This window comes from Palaemon carinicauda, chromosome 2 (assembly GCF_036898095.1).
Source record: "Palaemon carinicauda isolate YSFRI2023 chromosome 2, ASM3689809v2, whole genome shotgun sequence".
NCBI lineage: Eukaryota > Metazoa > Arthropoda > Malacostraca > Decapoda > Palaemonidae > Palaemon > Palaemon carinicauda.
The window spans coordinates 64,897,147-64,918,000 of NC_090726.1; the positions used below are offsets into that span (position 1 = coordinate 64,897,147).

The window sequence follows — 20,854 nt, forward strand, 5'->3', positions numbered from 1 at the left end:
AAAAACGAACAAGTAAACAACGATACAAAGAATCGTAAGACTATATTGATTGTCATGAATACTACGTCGTATAAAAGTTAACTGAACGCTAATTCTCTTTAATCTTTGTAAACAGATTAGCTAAAGAAAAAATACTAAAAGGACCAATATAATTGGAAAATGACATACAGTATTTTTTTTCAAGCACATTTTGCAGTATATATTTTTTTTAAATTGCTCTAACGGCCTTAATTTTCGTCATAGGGAGGTCAGGTTGGTCTCATTCTCTTGGAGAATGCCTGAAGTTTTCTCGAAAAATTATCAAAAATATGCAAAAAAAAATGTAAATAGCAGTTTTTTGCAAGGACGTACCGGTACGTCCATGGGGGTAAAGGGATGAGTTTTGTGAAACGTACCAGTACGTCCTTTGGGGGTAAAAGGGTTAAATAGCTTAAGGGTGGTAGTGTCGGAAAAAATATTCTTTACACTTCAGTGAGATTTCATTATTGATTATTAATCTCCATTTCAAGGACATTCCTTTGATATACAAACAATGGGTTATTTAGTTCATAATACTGTATATGAGAAAATATTAGTTTTATGATAAAATCGCATAACTCACAATGCGGCTGTTGTCCTTGGCAGCATTCCTCATGCACTTAGTGGGTTAAAAATAGAAAATTTTGTGTTCGATGGAAAACAAAACTCGAGAGAATGGTGCTTGAGAAGTAACTGTGATAGTTAGTCCATAAGTGTGTTTCAACCTCTTATTTTTGTATGAAAAACCATTTTGTTTGTTAGTTTTCTTGCTGTTTTGTTGGTTTTTGTTATTATCCAAAATTCCTTGGTTTTCATTTTATCCCACCTAAAACCCCGTTACCCAACTGGGATTCCGACACTACTGTTGGGGGGGTGGTAATCGGAAAACGATAATTTTGTGGAAGATAACATCATCAGAACACAATAAAACAACAAGAAAACTAAATGAACATATGGCTGGGTGAGAGTCTACCAAAATTTTACACAGCATAGACTGCATATATTTTCATTCATTAAAACATCAGAATAATACTAGTCTGTATTATAAAAGGTTTAAACTAATCCTAAAAACAGTGCTAATTGTTTTAGTTATTGTAGTAGTATACCCTGGCAATATTGTAGAAAAACACAGAAAAAGCTTTACTAATAAAGGAAAGCAGTTTTATATAGAAAAACTCCCATTTTCTTTGAAAATTACCTTTTCATTTCCATCGCAAATAAATAGTTAATAAGATATACCCTAATATATCTTACGGTAATGGGGGCCACCAAGTGGGAACCGGGGGTTTTGGGTCGAAAAATTTACTAAGGAATCAATAAATAATGGTAAAGTACATTATTCTCTGCAATACATGATAAATTCACAAAAAATGTCACAAAATATTGGCATTCCATTCCTCTGAAATATTCCTTTCACTCTTTCATTTATATTTTACAAACCATATGTCTCCGCTCACTTTCATAATGTGACCAAAATGTAACGCTGAGTTATGGGAGCCTTTGTATATCAGCGGCCAATTCCTTCCCGCAAGCAGAAAAGATGGACAACAACTAACATAAACTTCCCCCCCCCCCCCTTAACCTATCCTACAAGTCATATCCTTACCTGCTTACCTAACGGGCAAGAAAAGAGTTATCTTTTAGGCAACATATCTTTTATTGTAACTTGATTGTGAAGATTGCCAAGATAAAAAAACTTAGGTGTCAATCATAAGGTAAGGGGTACTGTATTTGTTTACAAGAGCACACTCTCTACTTACTCCAAAATTATGCAGTCCTGCAGCTCCCCTCTCTTTGTACAGTAATTAGGAGGTTCTTTGAATGCTGGGAAAGCAAAAATATAGCAAGATATGTTGGGGGGGGGGTGGAGGAGATACTAAACAACCAGGAATCGACATCATCAACATAGTTAACCACAGAGAAGTTTGTGACGTCAGCGTATATTTGGTATATATTCAAAATATATACTAAATCGAAAATGGAATAATTACTCAAAAGTGTCACTATTTGTGGAATGTATATTATATATTTGGCAAATATTTGATATAAATCATATTAAAGTGTTTTTTAAAGAAACTATTTTAAGAATGACTAGTTTTCCCAGACGACGTTTTGCTACACGAACGCCATCTTTTGACCACTGCCTAAGGATGCCTGCCAAATTCCCGCCAATGAAAGCAGCCATACGCTGCACAAATAGTCATTCTCGTAAAAGGTTTCTTAAAAGAAAATAAGATTCATTGTCAAGTATTACCAAATAAGATATACAGGAATCATTTGTGATTTACTTTTAGTTAGCGACCTGGGTAGGGGATCTGGGAGGTTCACCCCTGGCTATGTCTATGACCTGGTTAGGGTCGGCCAGTGAGCTTACACTCTGACTAGGTCAATGACCTGGGAAGGTGAGTCTGGGGGTTTGACCCAGGTTAGGTCTGTGACCTGGGAACTGCTAGGTTAGTTTCTGTAGGTTTGTTAGGCTCTGTGACCTTTAGCATATCTCAAAAGTGTTAACCAAGTTTTTTGGTAATTTTGTATATTATTCCATGGTGTGATTTCGCACAAGAAATATATGATTTCCTATAGCAAATAACGTGATTTAACCGATTTTGATGATCATTTCAATCGCAAACAAACAGATCAACCAATTCGGTTAGTTATAAGTTGACGAATTGGTTGATGTTATTACGGATGAAATGAATGAGAAAACCAGTTAAATCACGATATCCACTATAGGAAATCATATATTTCCGGTGCGAAATCACACAATGAAATACAATACAAATGAACCATATAAATATTAACACTGTTGACATATATATTGAGTTAAAATATCTTAACAACAGATGTACTGAGGACGATAACATTAGCAACGTTACCAATGGTTGACAGAACTACCAACGATGACGAATGGTACACAGTGTTACCAACGACACGATGACATCTCTAGAGATAGAAATGCTAAATATTTCCATACGTAAACTAAATAATTTTTCCATATAACTATTAAACAATAAATAAAAAGTACCAAAAGGCCACAGAACCTAACAAACCCACCTAACCTTGCCTAGAAGTACCCCGGTCACAAAACTCATATAATAAGCATTGGGGAATGACTTACTTTGATTCACAGTACTACCAACGGTGACGAATGGAACACAGAACTACCAACGACACGATGTCATTACTAGTGGCAGAAATGATAAATATTTCCATTCGAATATTAAATCATTTTTCCATATAACTGTTACACAATATATAAATAGTACAGAAAGACCACAGAGCCTAACAAACCCACCTAACCTTGCCTAGAAGTACCCCGGTCACAAAACACGTATAATGGCTATTGAGGAATGACTTACTTTTATGAAGAAAACGACGAAGTATTCGGTAACCTGGGAACAGAAACTTCTCCAATCGACACTAGTTTTCGAAGATACAGTATGTCGATACCATCCATGATGGTCTCATGGTCCGAATGTTTATGCAAAAAGTGGATGGCACATAATATTATCTTCCATGGGGGTAGACGACTTTTGTCCAAAAAAGAACCTTTATAGGCAGTAACGGTATAACCACAACGGCGTTTCTTCTTAGTTTTACGAATGATGGATAAAAAATTGCAATAAAACACGTGAATGTCTTGCCTATAAGATAAAACAGAACAGCACTAGGGGCACTTTAAACCCTGAGGAATAACGATGTGAGATTTAAGAAAATGCTCAACATTACCGAAAGTATCCAAAAAATCACCATGGAATTGAGCCACTGATTTTAGGTACGGAATACTGCAGCCGCTACAAGTTTCTATAACTTGCTCCATCGCAAAATACGAAAAAAGAAACCGCACTTGAAATTCAGAACACCTCACCAGGTCAAAGGTTACAACGGGAAAGGCATTGGAACAAAGAGTCTGAAAAGACCGCTATTAGGAATAAAGGAAGTGGGGGGGTAGGGAGATATCTGCATAGGCCTAGCGTGGTGATTGGTTAAGGGAAAAATGTTATTTTCATTAGTAAAATAAATTTTTGAATATACTTACCCGATAATCATGTAGCTGTCAACTCTGTTGCCCGACAGAAATCTACGGTCGGGATACGCCAGCGATCGCTATACAGGTGGGGGTGCACACAACAGCGCCATCTGTGGTCAGGTACTCTAGTACTTCTTGTCAACACCACCTCAATTTTTTCCTCGGTCCACTGGTTCTCTATGGGGAGGAAGGGTGGGTCAATTAAATCATGATTATCGGGTAAGTATATTCAAAAATTTATTTTACTAATGAAAATAACATTTTTCAATATTAATCTTACCCGATAATCATGTAGCTGATTCACACCCAGGGTGGTGGGTGAAAACCAGTGTACATGTTAATCAAGAAGCTAAGTATCCCGTATTTTATTTTATTAGTTATTCAAAAATAAAATAAAATAAATAAGTACCTGGTAAGGAAGACGACTTGAACCATTACTCTGCCTTTATTAAGTACGTCTTCCTTACTGAGCGTAGCGGTCCTCTTAGGATGCTGAACGACTCTTAGGTGCTGAAGTATAAAGGGCTGCAACCCATACTAAAGGACCTCATCACAACCTTTAACCTCGGCGCTTCTCAAGAAAGAATTGACCACCCGCCAAATCAACAAGGATGTGGAAGGCTTCTTAGCCGACCGTACAACCCATAAAAAGTATTCAAGAGAAAGGTTAAAAGGTTATGGGATTATGGGAATGTAGTGGCTGAGCCCCCGCCTACTACTGCATTCGTAGCTACAAATGGTCCCAGGGTGTAGCAGTACTCGTAAAGAGACTGGACATCTTTGAGATAGAATGATGCGAACACTGACTTGCTTCTCCAATAGGTTGCATCCATAACACTCTGCAGAGAACGGTTCTGTTTGAAGGCCACTGAAGTAGCCACAGCTCTCACTTCATGTGTCCTTACCTTCAGCAAAGCAAGGTCTTCTTCCTTCAGATGAGAATGTGCTTCCCTAATCAGAAGCCTGAATTAGTAAGAAACTGAGTTCTTAGACCTTGGAAGAGAAGGCTTCTTGATAGCACACCATAAGGCTTCTGATTGTCCTCGTAAAGGTTATGACCTTTTTAGATAGTACCTAAGAGCTCTAACTGGGCAAAGTACTCTCTCCAGTTCGTTCCCCACCAAGTTGGACAGGCTTGGGATCTCGAACGACTTAGGCCAAGGACGTGAAGGAAGCTCGTTTTAGCAAAAAACCGAGCTGCAAGGAACATGTAGCCGTTTCAGATGTGAAAACTATGTTCCTGCTGAAGGCGTGGATCTCACTTACTCTTATAGCTGTTGTCAAGCACACGAGGAAAAGAGTTTTTAATGTGAGGTCCTAAAAAGAGGCTGATTGGAGAGGTTCAAATCTTGATGACATAAGGAACCTTAGGACCACGTCTAGATTCCAGCCTGGAGTGGACAACCGACGTTCCTTTGAGGTCTCAAAAGACCTAAGGAGGTCCTGTAGATCTTTGTTGGTGGAAAGATCCAAGCCTCTGTGGCGGAAAACCGCTGCCAACATACTTCTGTAACCCTTGATCGTAGGAGCTGAAAGGGATCTTACGTTCCTTAGATGTAACAGGAAGCCAGCAATCTGGGTTACAGGGGTACTGGTTGAGGAAACTGCATTGGCCTTGAACCAGTTTCGGAAGACTTCCCCTTTAGACTGATAGACTCTGAGAGTGGATGTTCTCCTTGCTCTGGCAATCGCTCTGGCTGCCTCCTTCGAAAAGTCCCTAGCTCTTGAGAGTCTTTCGAAAGTCTGAAGGCAGTCAGACGAAGAGCGTGGAGGTTTGGGTGTACCTTCTTTATGTGAGGTTGACGTAGAAGGTCCACTCCTAGAGGAAGAGTCCTGGGAATGTCGACCAGCCATTGCAGTACCTCTATGAACCATTCTCTCGCGGGCCAGAGCGGAGCCAACCAACGTCAGCCGTGTCCCTTTGCGAGAGGCGAACTTCTGAAGTACCCTGTTGACAATCTTGAACGGCGGGAATGCATACAGGTCGAGATGGGACCAATCCAGCAGAAAAGCATCCACGTGAACTGCTGCTGGGTCTGGAATCGGAGAACAATACAACGGGAGCCTCTAGGTTATCGAGGTAGCGAACAGATCTATGGTTGGCTGACCCCACAGGGCCCAAAGTCGGCTGCAAACATTCTTGTGAAGGGTCCACTCTGTGGGGATGACCTGACCCTTCCGGCTGAGGCGATCTGCCATGACATTCATATCGCCCTGAATGAACCTCGTTACCAGCGTGAGCTTTCGATCTTTTGACCAGATGAGGAGGTCCCTTGCGATCTAGAACAACTTCCACGAATGAGTCCCTCCCTGCTTGGAGATGTAAGCCAAGGCTGTGGTGTTGTCAGAGTCCACCTCCACCACCTTGTTAAGCTGGAGGGACTTGAAGTTTATCAAGGCCAGATGAACCGCCAACAACTCCTTGCAATTGATGTGAAGTGTCCTTTGCTCCTGATTCCATGTTCCCGAGCATTCCTGTCCGTCCAAAGTCGCACCCCAGCCCGTGTCTGATGCGTCCGAGAAGAGACGGCGGTCGGGTTTCTGAACAGCCAAAGGTAGACTTCCTTGAGAAGAAAGCTGTTCTTTCACCACGCGAGAGTAGACCTCCTCTCTTCGGAAACAGGAACTGAGACCGTCTCTAGCGTCATGTCCTTTCTCCAGTGAGCCGCTAGATGATACTGAAGGGGGCGAAGGTGGGGTCTCCCTAACTCGATGAACAGGGCCAGCGATGAAAGTGTCCCTGTTAGACTCATCCACTACCTGACTGAGCATCGGTTCCTTCTCAGCATGCTCTGGATGCAAACTAGGGCTTAGTAGATCTTTGGGGCCGACGGAAAAGCCCGAAAAGCTCGACTCTGAAGATCCATACCCAGGTAGACAATGGTCTGGGATGGGACGAGCTGGGACTCCTCAAAATTGACCAGGAGGCCCAGTTCCTTGGTCAGATCCATAGTCCATCTGAGAATCTCCAGACAGCGACGACTGTGGGAGCTCTTAAAAGCTAGTCGTCTGACGGAGCCGGACACAAGATCATGGTACTGCTGCACAGTCTGTGAACTGTCAACCATGGGGAAGCGAGGAAGTACAGTGACAACCCGAAGCTGTCTAGACTGTCTGGGTCGTACAGACAACTCCTTATCGGGTTGCTGAGGTTGCCGCACTGCGTCACAACAAGTCACTTCTGCTGGTTGTTGAACGTCTTCCCAGTGACACACTGACTCCGTAAACAAAAAATCCTCTAACAAGGACTAAGCTTGGACTGCATGTCTTGCAACACATCTCAAGGTCTATGGGAGCAGGTGTGGTAACAGACGGGGTTAGCGACTGAAGTGGAACCATTACCTTCCCTGGAAGCATGTTATGCTTAAATAAAAGTCCATAGGAGGCTACGCAGCTAAAGGCTCCTCTCCAAATGACAGAGTCCTCAAGGGAATATCAGAAGGAGGGAGAATAGCACTTTCTCATCTACAGGAACCATATCCGAGAAAAGCTAAGTTCTCTCAGTGAGGGTTTCACTGGTGCAAAAGCAGCAGACTAGAAGGCAACGTTATGAAACTGCTTGACAGTCTAGTGAGTTGGCAACAACCAAAGATGTGTGACTGAGAAGCATGCGGTAAGGTATGCAGAGCATGCTGTATGTAGAGCATGCTGTAAGGTAAGCAGAGCATGTTGCATGGCGTGCGGCTTATGCTGCATGGGATGAGGCTCATGCTGCATGGGATGAGGCTCATGCTGCATGGTATGAGGCTCATGCTGCATGGGATGAGGCTCAAGCTGCAAGGGAAGAGGCTTATGCCGCATGCGTTGAGGAGGATGCCGCATAGTATGAGGCTCCTGCCTCATGGGTTGAGGCGGTTGCCGCATAGCATGAGGCTCCTGCCTCATGGTTTGAGGAGGATGCCGCATAGCATGAGGCTCCTCATAGCATGAGACTCCTGCCTCATGGGTTGAGGAGGATGCCGCATAGCATGAGGCTCCTGCCTCATGGGTTGAGGAGGATGCCGCATAGCATGAGGCTGCCTCATGGGTAGAGGAGGATGTCGCATAGCATGAGGCTCCTGCCTCATGGGTTGAGGAGGATGCCGCATAGCATGAGGCTCCTGCCTCATGGTTTGAGGAGGATGCCGCATAGCATGAGGCTCCTGTGAGGTTCCTGCCTCAAGAGTTGCGTCTGCCTCAAGGGTTGAGGAGGTAGCTGCGCTGAGAGAGGCTCATGCTGTGAAGAATGCGGTTGCTGCATGCGTTGAGGCGGCTGCCTCATAGCATGAGGTTCCTCAAGAGTTGAGGCTCTTGCCTCAAGAGTTGAGGTTCTTGCCTCAAGAGTGGAGGTGGCTGCCGCAAGAGTTGAGGTTGCTGCCTCAAGGATGGTGGAGGTTGCCACAACGCAAGAGGTTGCTGCATAGCGCTGGTATCTGGCAACTCCCAATGCGGCAGCTCACGCGTGGAGGTAGGTTGAGGAACCTCAACATCATACGTCTGGCAGGGTGGACTGCGCAGAGGTGGAGTTGAGGTTGCTGCCTCGAGGATGGTGGAGGTTGTCGCACCGCAAGAGGTTGCTGCCTCGAGGATGGAGGAGGTAGTCGCAACGCAAGAGGCTCCTACCTCAAGGGTAGAGGAGGTTGCTGCAAAGCATAAGGCTCCTGCCTCAAGTGTTGAGGAGGTTGCCGCGTGGCAAGAGGCTCCTGCCTCAAGGAAAGTGGAGGTTGCTGCACAGAGCTGGTATCTGGCAACTCCCAATGCGGCAGCTCACGCATGGAGGTAGCTTGAGGAACCTCAACATCATACGTCTGGCAGGCTGGACTGCGTAGAGGTGGAGGAGCGCTCGCAGGAGAAGGTGTGTTAACCTTCTCTGCCTGAAACTCCTGCATCAACACCGCAAGCTGAGACTGCATTGTCTGCAGCATAGACCACTAGAGTTTAAGAAAGACAACAACAAACGGAGCTACTGTCCGTTGAGACTGAGGGTCTAAAACAGCTGGTGCGGCAACAGACGGAGCTACTGCCTGTTGCGATACCACCTTGCCTCCCTGGGAGGTGTGCAGTTGTCGTACTGCAGCAAGTCCGAACTGACCCAGTGCTAATGGCATCACCTAGGAGTTGGACTTGCGCGGAAGGGACCGACTTGCACTTAAAAGCTGCAAGATTTGGTCCATGGTTTCTGCGAGAAACCTCTTCCGCAGACGAGGAATAAAAGGGCTCTCTCGTCTTTGTGTGGGTGGGGTGATCACGTCGGCTACGTGAGTTGGTTACACCCGAAACCACGGAGGGAAACGTCTGTTCGTCGATCAAGGCCTGATGAACCCATAAGTCCTTCGACGTTACTTCTCCCCTGGCTTGGGAGCTTGTAAGAGGTCCCAGACTAGGCGAACAACTGGCACGAACAGACGAACCCTCGAACGCAACACTGTAACACTTTGCGCTTATCACTTTATCACTTTTGATTTTCTGTTTGCACTTATTTCACTGAACTCGAAACTTTAAGTGGTTTGTACCTGAAACACGCAATTCTATCCTCCCTTAAAAGTTAGTAATTGCGAAAACAGAATTACAATGTAACAGAAAAATATAATGAAAGATAAATAATTCAGTGGCTGGAAAGAGACTAAACACTAGATCAAATAAACTACGTTTAAAATCTCTCACCGCATAAAGCTTGAGAACAAGAATAAAACTCTAGAAACGTTTACCTTCTTCCCCTAAAGAGACTAGGGAGAAGAGCAAAAACGATAACAACGTTACTCGCTTGAACGAAACGTTTATCCTCCTCTCTCTCCCTCCGTCTCTATCTCTCTCTCTCTCTCTCTCTTGACTTAGAACCTGAGAGATGAGCCCAATCATATATATCGTTAAAACATATTATTGTTAAAGGAAAAAAACTGAAAGATTTCCCAAATAAAAAGTTCCTTTTATTAGAATTAAAACCATTAAGCTAAGAAAGAATGAACAAAACGCTAGAATCGGTTTACTCTTACTGCAACGTGACACCGTGAAAATTCTCTCTCTATCGTAACGATAGAGCGCAAGTTGAACGTTCTGAACGTCAACAACTGCAGAGACAAAACAAAACGTTAGTTCAACTTTGAAAACAGTACGAGACTATCAAAGAAATTCTTTCAAAAACAAAATAGCATAATATGTTAACAGGTAAAAACGAAATGACGGGCTCAATGTTAAATAACTTCGGTACCAAGAAAAGACCGCCTACTATTAGGAAAGGTCGAATATAAACAAAAATAAAAATTAATTTTAATAAGTTTATAATAAAAGGAAGTTAATCGAAGAGGCCTATAAAAGGCGGAGAGATATAAAATAAATCTATAACTTTTGTTAAGCAAAATTAAGAAAGAGAGTCTATACTCTCTTAGACACCAACACTTCCGTCTAAGGGAAGGGTCGGCCATTTAAAAGTGAAAGAGAGTTCATACTCTCTTCGTCACCATAATTAATCAAATTAATTCCAAAAGCTAGCTAAGCTAATGATAAAACTTCCTGAATAGTGAAAGCTAAACTCTAGAGCAAATACATCACCAAATCGTGAGCAAAAACTCCAGAATCAACAGCGTATCCATGTAGGTCTAGCCGGAGGCACGACAGAGGAAAAATTGAGGTGGTGTTGACAAGAAGTACTAGAGTACCTGACCACAGATGGCGCTGTTGTGTGCACCCCCACCTGTATAGCGATCGCTGGCGTATCCCGACCGTAGATTTCTGTCGGGCAACAGAGTTGACAGCTACATGATTATCGGGTAAGATTAATATTGAAAAACAAAGAACTCTAGCAGGTAAACATGAATGAACTAAATACGGAAACTAGACCAGAGAAAGGATTTATAAGACACAGAGGAGAGAAAAAGAAATAACCAACAAAAATAAATAAAAACAATATAGGAAGGTAAAATGGAATGAACGGTAAATAATATTGAATGGGAATATAAAATGAGATGATCATACCGAGAATTAACTGGATAAAAAACTAGTCCAGAGTAAGTATTTATGTGCAACCAGGAAGAGATAAAGAAATAACCAAACAAATAAACCCAATATAGGAAGGTAAAATGGAATGAATGATAAATAATATTGAATGGGAATATAAAATGAGAAAATAACACGGTAATAAAAAGAGTAATTGGGGAGAGGAAACTCCTGCGCAGGGGGGGGGATATATGCGCAGGTCGGAAACTGGTGTGAACGAACGTACGTACAAATGGGAAAGGAAATAACCAAACAAATAAACCCAATATAGGAAGGTAAAATGGAATGTATGATAAATAATATTGAATGGGAATATAAAATGAGAAAATAATACGGTAATAAAAAGAGTAATTTGGGAGAGAAACTCCTGCGCAGGGGGGTTATATATGCGCAGGTCGGAAACTGGTGCGAACGAACGGACGTACAAATGGGTGCTAATGTTAGCAAGAAATGCTAACATTTGATCTACATCAGGTATGGAATGCTAACATTTAAACTACATCAGGCGTTGGCAGCACTGGTTACTGTATTACTACAAGAAATAACCTTTGAAACGGCTCCTCCCAAATATATCCAGTTAAACTGATTTGTATTTTCCTACGGTTATAATAAATACAAGAATGAAATGTATAGAGAAGAAAAGGACTGATTTACGGTTATATATCGGTTCCCCAGTATGTTTTCCCCACCCAAAACCCCGAGTTCCCACTGGGGGTCCCCCATTATCGGAGGATATAGATGTATATATATTTCTGAAACTATTCATTTGCGACGGGAACGAGTGTTATTTTCGAAGGGAGCGTAATTTTTCCTATAAGAAAAAGTAGTTGGAATCCTAGGTTACATTGCCATGTAATAAACTACAATGAAACCAGTTTTTTTCCTGTTTTGGACTACCCAAAGTCCCAGGTTCCCACCTGCGTCCGTCAGGAAGGGGGATATCGGAAGAACGGTTCATTTGCGGTGAAAATAATGGTGAAATTCGTTTAAATCATAATATTTACTGAAGGAATCGTTGGTTTTTCTATTTTAAACGCAGTCCCATGTTGTTCTATAATTTTACCAACTTGGTTAGGCCTTAGGCTTTGCATAAAGGAAGCAATCTCAGTACCACCCAGCAAACATTGCATTTTTCAGTCATTAAAACACCGGAATAAAACAAAAACCCAATACCGTAGGTTTACATAATCATAAAAAAAATTGGGTAATTGTTTTAGTTATTGCAGTAGTGTCTTGGCTAGGCTATGAATACGTAAGTTTCAGCCTGAGGGTTTCCTTTCCAAACGACGCAAAATAAACCCAAAGCTATTCATTCTCTCACAATAACGGGGCATATGTTTGAATAGCAAAAAATGATTTGGCTATTTGTCACACAATCAAATTTTGTAATATCTACCTTAGTTTTCAACGTACTAGAACAAAAGAGAAAGAATTTCAGGAGGATTTTGACACGAAGTAAACAAAACTCAGATGACTCAGACAGCTAATTCGCATACACTCTACCTGTTGTCAATGGCGCTTCTGCACCGTCATACCTTCAGTAATTCCCATTATTATGGTGAAAGATTAAGGAATTTCTCTTAAATACTGATAAAACTTAATTGTATATTTTCAAATAGTGACAAGTAAATTTCCATCTTTACGTATTACAGAATAGTGTTATATGTTGTCAACCGGGCACATTGGTCAGGAATAGCGCTATTGATAACCCTGAGTAATGTTTTCTCCTTGAGTAACTGATAAGGGATTTCCTTGGAGATGATTCCGGAAGTAAATACTGAAAAATATAGCAATAAAACTAGCTTATCATAATTTATAAAATGAGTCCAATAATTTATCTTTTGATATACTATCATCTAACGTCACATCCGAAGACACCATCTATTCTGGTGATCAATTCATTCATAATCCTTTTAAAAATGATAACGATGATGACGAATCACAATAGCAATAACAATGATAATGATAATAATTGTATTATTATTATTATTATTATTATTATTATTATTATTATTATTATTATTATTATTAGCTAAGTTACAACCATCGTTGGAAAAGGCAGGATGCTATAAGCCCAAGGGCTCCAACAGAGAAAAATCGCCCAGTGAGGAAAGGAAATAGATAAAATGACAAGAGAAGTAATAAACAGTTAAAATATACTATTGTAAGAACAGTAACTACATTAAAATAAATCTTTAATATACAAACTATAAAAACTTAAAAAAAAAACATTTGACTGGCCAGACAATACAACATTGGATCCTTCTCTCTGGTTATGGTTAATTTTCCTTTTGCCTACACATACACCGAATAGTCTGGCATATTCTTTACAGATTCTCCTCTGTTCTCATGCACCGGACACCACAGATTGCCAAACAATTCTTCTTCACCCAAGGGGTTAACTACTGCACTGTAATTGTCCAGTGACCACTTTCCTCTTGGTGAGAGTAGAAGAAACTCTAACTAGGGTAGGCAGCTTTCCTAGAAGGACACCCCAAAGTCAAATCAGTGTTTTTTAGTCTTAGGTAGTGCATAGCCTTTGTACCATGGTCTTCCACTGTCTTGGGTTAGAGTTCTCTTGCTTGAGGGTACACTCGGGCACACTATTCTATCTTATTTATCTTCCTCTTGTTTTGTTAAAGTTTTTATAGTTTATAGGGGAAATATTTATTTTAGTGTTGTTACTGTTCTTAAAATATTTAATTTTTCCCAGTTTCCTTTCCTCACTGGGCTATTTTCCCTGTTGGAGCCTGTGGGCTTATAGTATCCTGCTTTTCCAACTAGGGTTGTAGCTTAGCAAGTAATAATAATAATAATAATAATAATAATAATAATAATATGCCTGGGTGTAGGCCTACCATCAGGCAAGAGAACTCTGCTCCAAGACAATGGAAGACCATGGTATAGAGGCTATGGCATTACCCAAGACTAGAGAACTATGGTTAGATTTTGAAGTGTCCTTCTCACAGAAGAGCTGTTCACCATAGCTAAATAGTCTCTTCGCCAGTGCATATGTTTTATTATTGGACTATTGGGTAATTATCTTTACAGCCCTATCTATTTACCATATATATATATATATATATATATATATATATATATATATATATATATATATATGTGTGTGTGTGTGTGTGTGTGTGTGTGTGCGCGTGTGTGTGTTTTGCTATTCGGCTATTGGGTTGTTATGTAATTGCTTTTGCAGGCATATCTGTATTTACTGTACAATTCCCCGCCTGATCGTCATTCTGTTATGACTGCTGTATACTACTCGTGATTGTCTACTGAATCCAGCCTTTACCTACATACTGGTGAGGTGGCAGCGATTATTATTATTATTATTATTATTATTATTATTATTATTATTATTATTATTATTATTATTATTACTTGCAAAGCCACAACTGCAGTTGGAAAAGCAGGATGCTCTAAGCCTAGGGGCCACGATAGGGAAAATAGCCCAATGAGGAAAGGAAACAAGAAATAATAAAATATTTTAAGAACAGTAACATTAAAATAAATATTTCCGATATAAACTATAAAAACTTTAACAAAACGAGAGGAAGAGAAATAAGATTGAATGGTGTGCCTGAGTGTACCCTCAAACAAGAGAACTCTAACCCAAGACAGTGGAAGACCACCGTACAGAGGCTATGGCACTACCCAAGACTAGAGAATAATAGTTTTATTTTGGAGTGTCCTTCTAGAAGAGCTGCTTACCATAGCTAAAGAATCTCTTTCGCCCTTACCAAGAGGAGAGTAGCCTACGGTATTTGGAAGAAAAAAAAAAGACTGGAAGTTGCTGAGTAACCAACTGGTTTCTACATACATGCTGGACTTTCACTAAATGTGATAGACTTTTCTCGCATTTCTTTTGTCCTGTTAACGCAATCTGCAGTTTTGTGTTTTAATATCATATAAATTGTGCCTACAGAATTATGATCAGTACACACCGGGCACCAAATCAATGGTGTCTTGGGAAGTCAGAAACAACTGGAAACAGAATTCACAATATAGGCCTACTCTGTCATTGGACCCTAACTTTTCCCCATTTTTAGTGAATGGCACTCACTGACTCAAAAAGACAAGGGCCTCCTCTCTGCGTGGTTTTACTAATGATGATGATACGATAAAACGTCACCTCACGGCTCAACAAAAAGTAATCGCACTCGAGTTGATGCTAGGAGAAATTGCAAACTACTATCCAGTTATATTGAGCAACACAACTGTGCAAGACTCAACTTCCATGGACAATATATGGCAAGTTATAAGACTTCATTTTGGATTTCAATCTACTGGAGCACACTTCCTGGATTATTCCAACATCAAACTCGAACCAGAAGAGCGCCTGGAGGACCTTTACCAAAGACTTATTGCATTTATGGATGACAGTTCATTACGTCGCGATGATGGTATTAGCCACCATGCAGGTTATGTACTTGAGAATGAGGATTTGTCTCCCTCGCTTGAAAATTTCACTGTGCTGACTTGATTATGTCTCATTCATCCTGAATTACCTAAACTAATTAAGCAACGTTATGGAACAGAATTGCGCTCGCGGACTTTGGCCTCCATAAACCCTGAAATATCACAGGCCCTATCTTCATTATTGGATGAAATCAACACCACTGTCAACACTTTAATCGAATCCCATCTACGATGATCTGCCGTTCCATAATCAAAACCGTTCCTCAAAAAGAGACAATTATTTAGACTCCAACGTTCTCATCCTTTGTGCCGTCAGGCAGGCCGTGCCCATGAGTATTTTCTTAGTGATTGTACATATTTACCAATAGAAGATCGCAAGTATATGGCAAAAACGAGACAGATATCAAACATTCTTGATGAGTGCTCAGAGAATGACAGCAAAAATGCTCCTGTTGAACTGAAACATACTTCGTGTATGCCTGAAAGGCACTCAACTCTATGTATACAAGTCAAAGTCACCATACCTTGATACATTTTACAATCATCACACAGCCAGAGTTATACTGGACAGTGGGGCAACTGGTAACATTATCCGTTTGTCTGCTGCCAAACGTCTTGATTTGCCCATCAGCATGAGTTCCCAATCTGCCCATCAGGATGATGGTTCGTCTCCCCTAACTGTGTAAGGGGAAGTTAGCTTCGACATGACACGGGACAATCAAAGTTTCAATGGTCTTGTCGTCGAGAACCTGGATGTGGATATCCTCGCTGGAACTCCCTTTATAGAACATAATGACATCTCAGTTCGTCCAGCTAAGTGTCTTGTTATGTTGCAGGATGGTACTGTGTACCAGTATGGGCCATATGACTGTGAGGGTACTCACAATGTAGTTCAACGTGCTTACCTTGTCAGAGCACCATCCAATACCAATACTGTTTGGCCGGGAGAATTCATTGAGCTTGACCTCCCTAATGACATGTCAGACTTTAATTACACATTTGAGCCCCGTCGTGACAATTTCAATGTAATTCAGGAACCAGTGTTTGCCCTCCACCATCTCTCATATTCAGTGTTTTCGGGATGATTCACATCCATAATGACACCAAAACCCCACAAACCATAAAGTCATCTGACCATTTTTGTCAGGTACATCCAGTTCATGTTCCAGAGACACCCACAAGGATGAGCGAAGTCCTACTTGAACTCGCTAAGGCAAATCCCAGTTATAAAGGAAGCACTTTGACCCAGATAACTCCTTCCCTGCAACATACACTAGCAAGTTTAGGGAGTTACTCACCAGGTATGACGACGTTTTTTATCCTTTAACAACTGAATACAATGGTGCCTCTGGACCCTTTAAATCAGTGGTCAATATGGGCCCAGTAAAACCACCACAGTATAAAGGCCGTCTTCCACTCTATTCAAGAAACAATCTGGTAGAATTGCAACAGATATTCGATGAACTTGAAAATATGGATGTTTTTGCTCGTCCAGAAGACGTTGGTGCCAATGTTGAATATCTAAATCTGCCATTCCTTATAAAATAAAATTAAAAACCCAGTGGTAGTTTTCGATTGGTCACCGTCTTCGCGAATGTTGGACGATTTAGTAAACCACAGCCCTCCCTCACCCCTGACGTGGATTTCACTCTACGTCATATAAGCCGTTGTATTTCAACTGAACTTAGCAATGCATTTTATCAAATTCCACTGGCTAAGGAATCTATGAAATACTATGGTGTAGCTACACCTTTCAGATGTGTTCGAGTCTATGTTAGACCTGCCATGGCCATGCCAGGCTCAGAAAAAGCCCTTGAAGAACTAACCTCCCGAGTTTTAGGAGATTTATTAGAAGAAGGTGTAGTTGCAAAGCTTGCTGATGAACTCTACTGTGGTGGGAACACACTGGAGAACCTGTTAGCCAACTGGGAATGTTTGTTGATTGGCCCTGCAAACCAACAATCTAAAGTTATCTGCCAGAAAGACTGTTATTGGTCTGTCAACAGTCAGTATTCTCGGTTGGGTATGGCACCAGGGTTCCCTCTCTGCCAGTCCAAATCATATTTCAACTTTAGCAAAGTGTTCTCCTCCTGAAAAAGTGTCTGGCTTACGCTCCTTCATCGGTGCATACAATTTTTTGGCACGTATAGTAAAGGGATGATCAAAGCTTCTTTCTGCTCTGGCTGATCTGTGGCAGGTCGCTTGAGTCAAGACAAAATAAACTGGACGGAGAGTTTAACTGACCCGTTCCGGTCAGCACAGAGAGCTTTATCCTCCAATCATACCATCATTCTACCCCGTCCAGAAGATCAACTGTGGATCGGAACTGATGGGTCTGTCAAGCAGAATGGAATAGGTACCACACTGTATGTTACCGGTAATGGATCTCAACGTCTAGCAGGGTTTTTACAGCGCCAAGCTCAGAGGCAAACAAGTAACATGGCTGCCATGCGAGATAGGGGGACTCTCTATTGCTGCGGAAGTGAAACACTTTGCACTATTCCTTATCCAGTCCGATCATAAAGCCTGCATACTCACAGACAGTAAGCCTTGCTTTCAGGCATATGAAAAGCTATGCAGAGGAAAGTTCTCATCTAGTCCATGAATTTCTACTTTTCTGTCAACCGTTAGCCATTTCCAGGCTTCACTTCGCCATCTGAAAGGTTCTGTAAGCATTCCCTTGGACTTTGCCAGCCGCAACACACCTGATTGGACAACCTGCAATGTCAAATATGTTTCTTCGTAACAGATTAGAGGACTGTATAGTTCAAGCATCTAACATGAATCAAATAATGTCTGGAGACATAAAATTACTGTTCACAAGTCACTCTGCATGGCATTCTCTGCAGTCTGATTGTTCTGATCTCAGACTCACCCGAGCTCATCTTGTTCAGGGAACAAGACCATCAAAGAAGTTGACTAAGATAAAGGATGTCAAATGATATCTGAATTTGGTCACAATAGCAAGGGACGGTGTCCTCGTTGTTCACTGTGATGATGCGTTCTAGCTATCACATGAGTGTATAGTTGTCTCATGCCAGATTTTTGACGGACTATTGACAGCAATGCACACTCGGTTAAACAATCCGTCGAGCAACCAGCTTCGATTAGTCTTGCAACGGCATTTTCTTGGGTTGGATATTGATTGTACAATTGCGCGTTACAGACAGCTGTCATCAATGTGCCTTGCTGAAAAAAGTGGTACACTGTCTCCAACAAAAACATCAGGAACGCCACCAGAAAGAGTAGGAGAGAGGTTTGTTGCTGATGTTATGAAGCAAGAACGCCAAATAATTTTGGGAGTGCACGAGTGTTTCTCGTCTTTTACATGCTCAGCATTGATTGAAAATGAGTGCAGTGAAACACTCCATGAAAATCTTGTGAAACTGTTATTTGAAATGCGATCTACGGACAGCCCACCAGCAATTATACGAACAGACGCAGCACCAGCTTTCAAATCACTCATTGGCAACGAGTTTCTAGGTCATTTTGGCCTTTCCATTGTCATTGGTAGGCTTAAAAACCCAAACAAAAACTCTGTAGCTGAGAAGGCAATACAGGAACTAGAATTATGAATTACTTCAAATTGATCCAACTCGTAGTGTGATGTCGTCCTTGCATCTTGCCACCATGACAGTCCGACTGAACTCTCGTTTCCGGTCGTTAGGACTATTGGCATATGAAATGTGGACAATTACTGTGTTGATTTATGAGTGTTTGGAGTAAAATAATCCCCTGGTTCCAAGGGACTGTCTACTCTCAGTTGATACCTACACAAAATGTCTATACATATTTATATATGTTTTATATTTGAGCAGAATAATCCTGGAGTGCATGAGGAAAGTCTATCCAGTGATGGCAACTTTAACTTTGTGCCCTGTGAATTGTATAGGACACATCATCTCTGGGTTGCCATTAACAAGAGGCACCTGGGGCAATGTATTTTTATGCTTATATCTTTTATGATGTATTAATTTTAAGTAAAAAAAGTGCCTTTTTAAAATGTTTTGAACTTAAGTACATGTATGTTTTCAATGCTATTTTTTCTTAATGTCGTTTTCGTTTACATTAACTGTTCCCGACTGTAACTCGAAAAAAAATTGTTTACTGTATATTGTAAAAAAACAAACCTGTCATGCCAATTTATATGTTTTATTATTGGGTTATTAGGCCATTAGATAACTATCTTTACAGTCCTATCTATTTACTGTATATATATGTTTTGCTATTTGGCTATTGAGTTGTTGTGTAATTGATTTTGCAGCCCTATCTATTTACTGTACAGTTCTCCGCCTGATCGGCATTCTGTTATTAGACTGCTGTGTACTAGGTCTAGGTCATGGTCTTTGTGTGTGCTTAGGTATAAATAATGGATGATTATTTAATCTATGAGTACTGTATAGTGTATTATCTACTGAATCCAGCCCTTACCTACATACTGGCGCTTCTACTCTTACCAGAACGAAAGTAGCCAATGAACAATTACAGTGAAGTAGTTAACCACTTGAGCGATCAGGAATTGTTTGGTAATCTTAGTGTTGTCAGGTGTATGAGGACAGAGTAGAATGTGGAAAAAATAGGCCAGACTATACGGTATATGTGTAGGCAAGAGAAAAATTAGCCGTAATCAGAGAGAGGAATCAAATTTAGTACTGTCCAAGGACCCAATATCTCTATATAATCATATTTTTCCTTCGCTGCATGATTCACCAACTTCCCTTTCCTGCGAGGCTACCAACATTCTAATTTTCAATTTTCACTTTTCCTTTCTTTTACCAGTAATTTCTCCTCACCAACTTTTTTTGGTGCAGTTGGGAATTCTGAGGTAGCCTACCCTTTGCATATTTCTCACTGCTGTTAGGGGATATTGCAGCGCATCGACAGGCGGCATCGTTTACAGGATAGGCTACTCCCTAGTCTTACTGCATTCCCTTGTTGACTTGAGATTCATTGTTTAGGTTGGCCAGGATGTAACTTTCCCTATCTATTTGGGCTTGAGGCCGACAGCAAGTTACACGGACTTTTCCCCTCACTGCATATAACATTGGAAATTAGCCGTCTTTAGACATACAGTATTCTTCATGAATCACATGGCAGATAATTAAATTTTTTTTGTGTATATGGCAACAACATTACTTAATATACTAATTGACAAACCCCTTGTCCTAGTTCTTGTTTAAAAAATATTTGTAAGTACCGGTAAAGTCATCCTCTCTCTTCAACTATGAAAGCTTATGAATACCCCCTGCATGGTCTATCATCTGTATGTTTTATCAGACTATGTGATTTCATTTAGATGTTGGCTCTCAATATCTCAGATGTTGATTAACATCCTTCAGAGGACGAATAACAGTATGCAGATGATATTAAAGGTGATATTATATGTTAGATGCAGAAAATCATAAG

At 40.9% G+C, this 20,854-nt stretch overlaps 1 protein-coding gene across 5 annotated transcripts in view; it reads right to left on the bottom strand.

The window, feature by feature from the left end:
* Positions 1-12,543, bottom strand: part of LOC137625616 (lysosomal-associated transmembrane protein 4B) — a 117,327-nt gene extending 104,784 nt beyond the window's left edge. For 2 of the 5 annotated variants that reach the window (XM_068356535.1, XM_068356529.1), the window contains exon 1: positions 12,417-12,539. The gene's annotated coding sequence lies outside the window, so the exon portion shown is untranslated. Of the gene's footprint in view, positions 1-12,416 lie in introns of all 5 variants that reach the window. The other 3 variants (XM_068356543.1, XM_068356540.1, XM_068356531.1) reach the window with 3 other exon arrangements.
* Between the last annotated feature and the right edge of the window lie 8,311 nt (positions 12,544-20,854).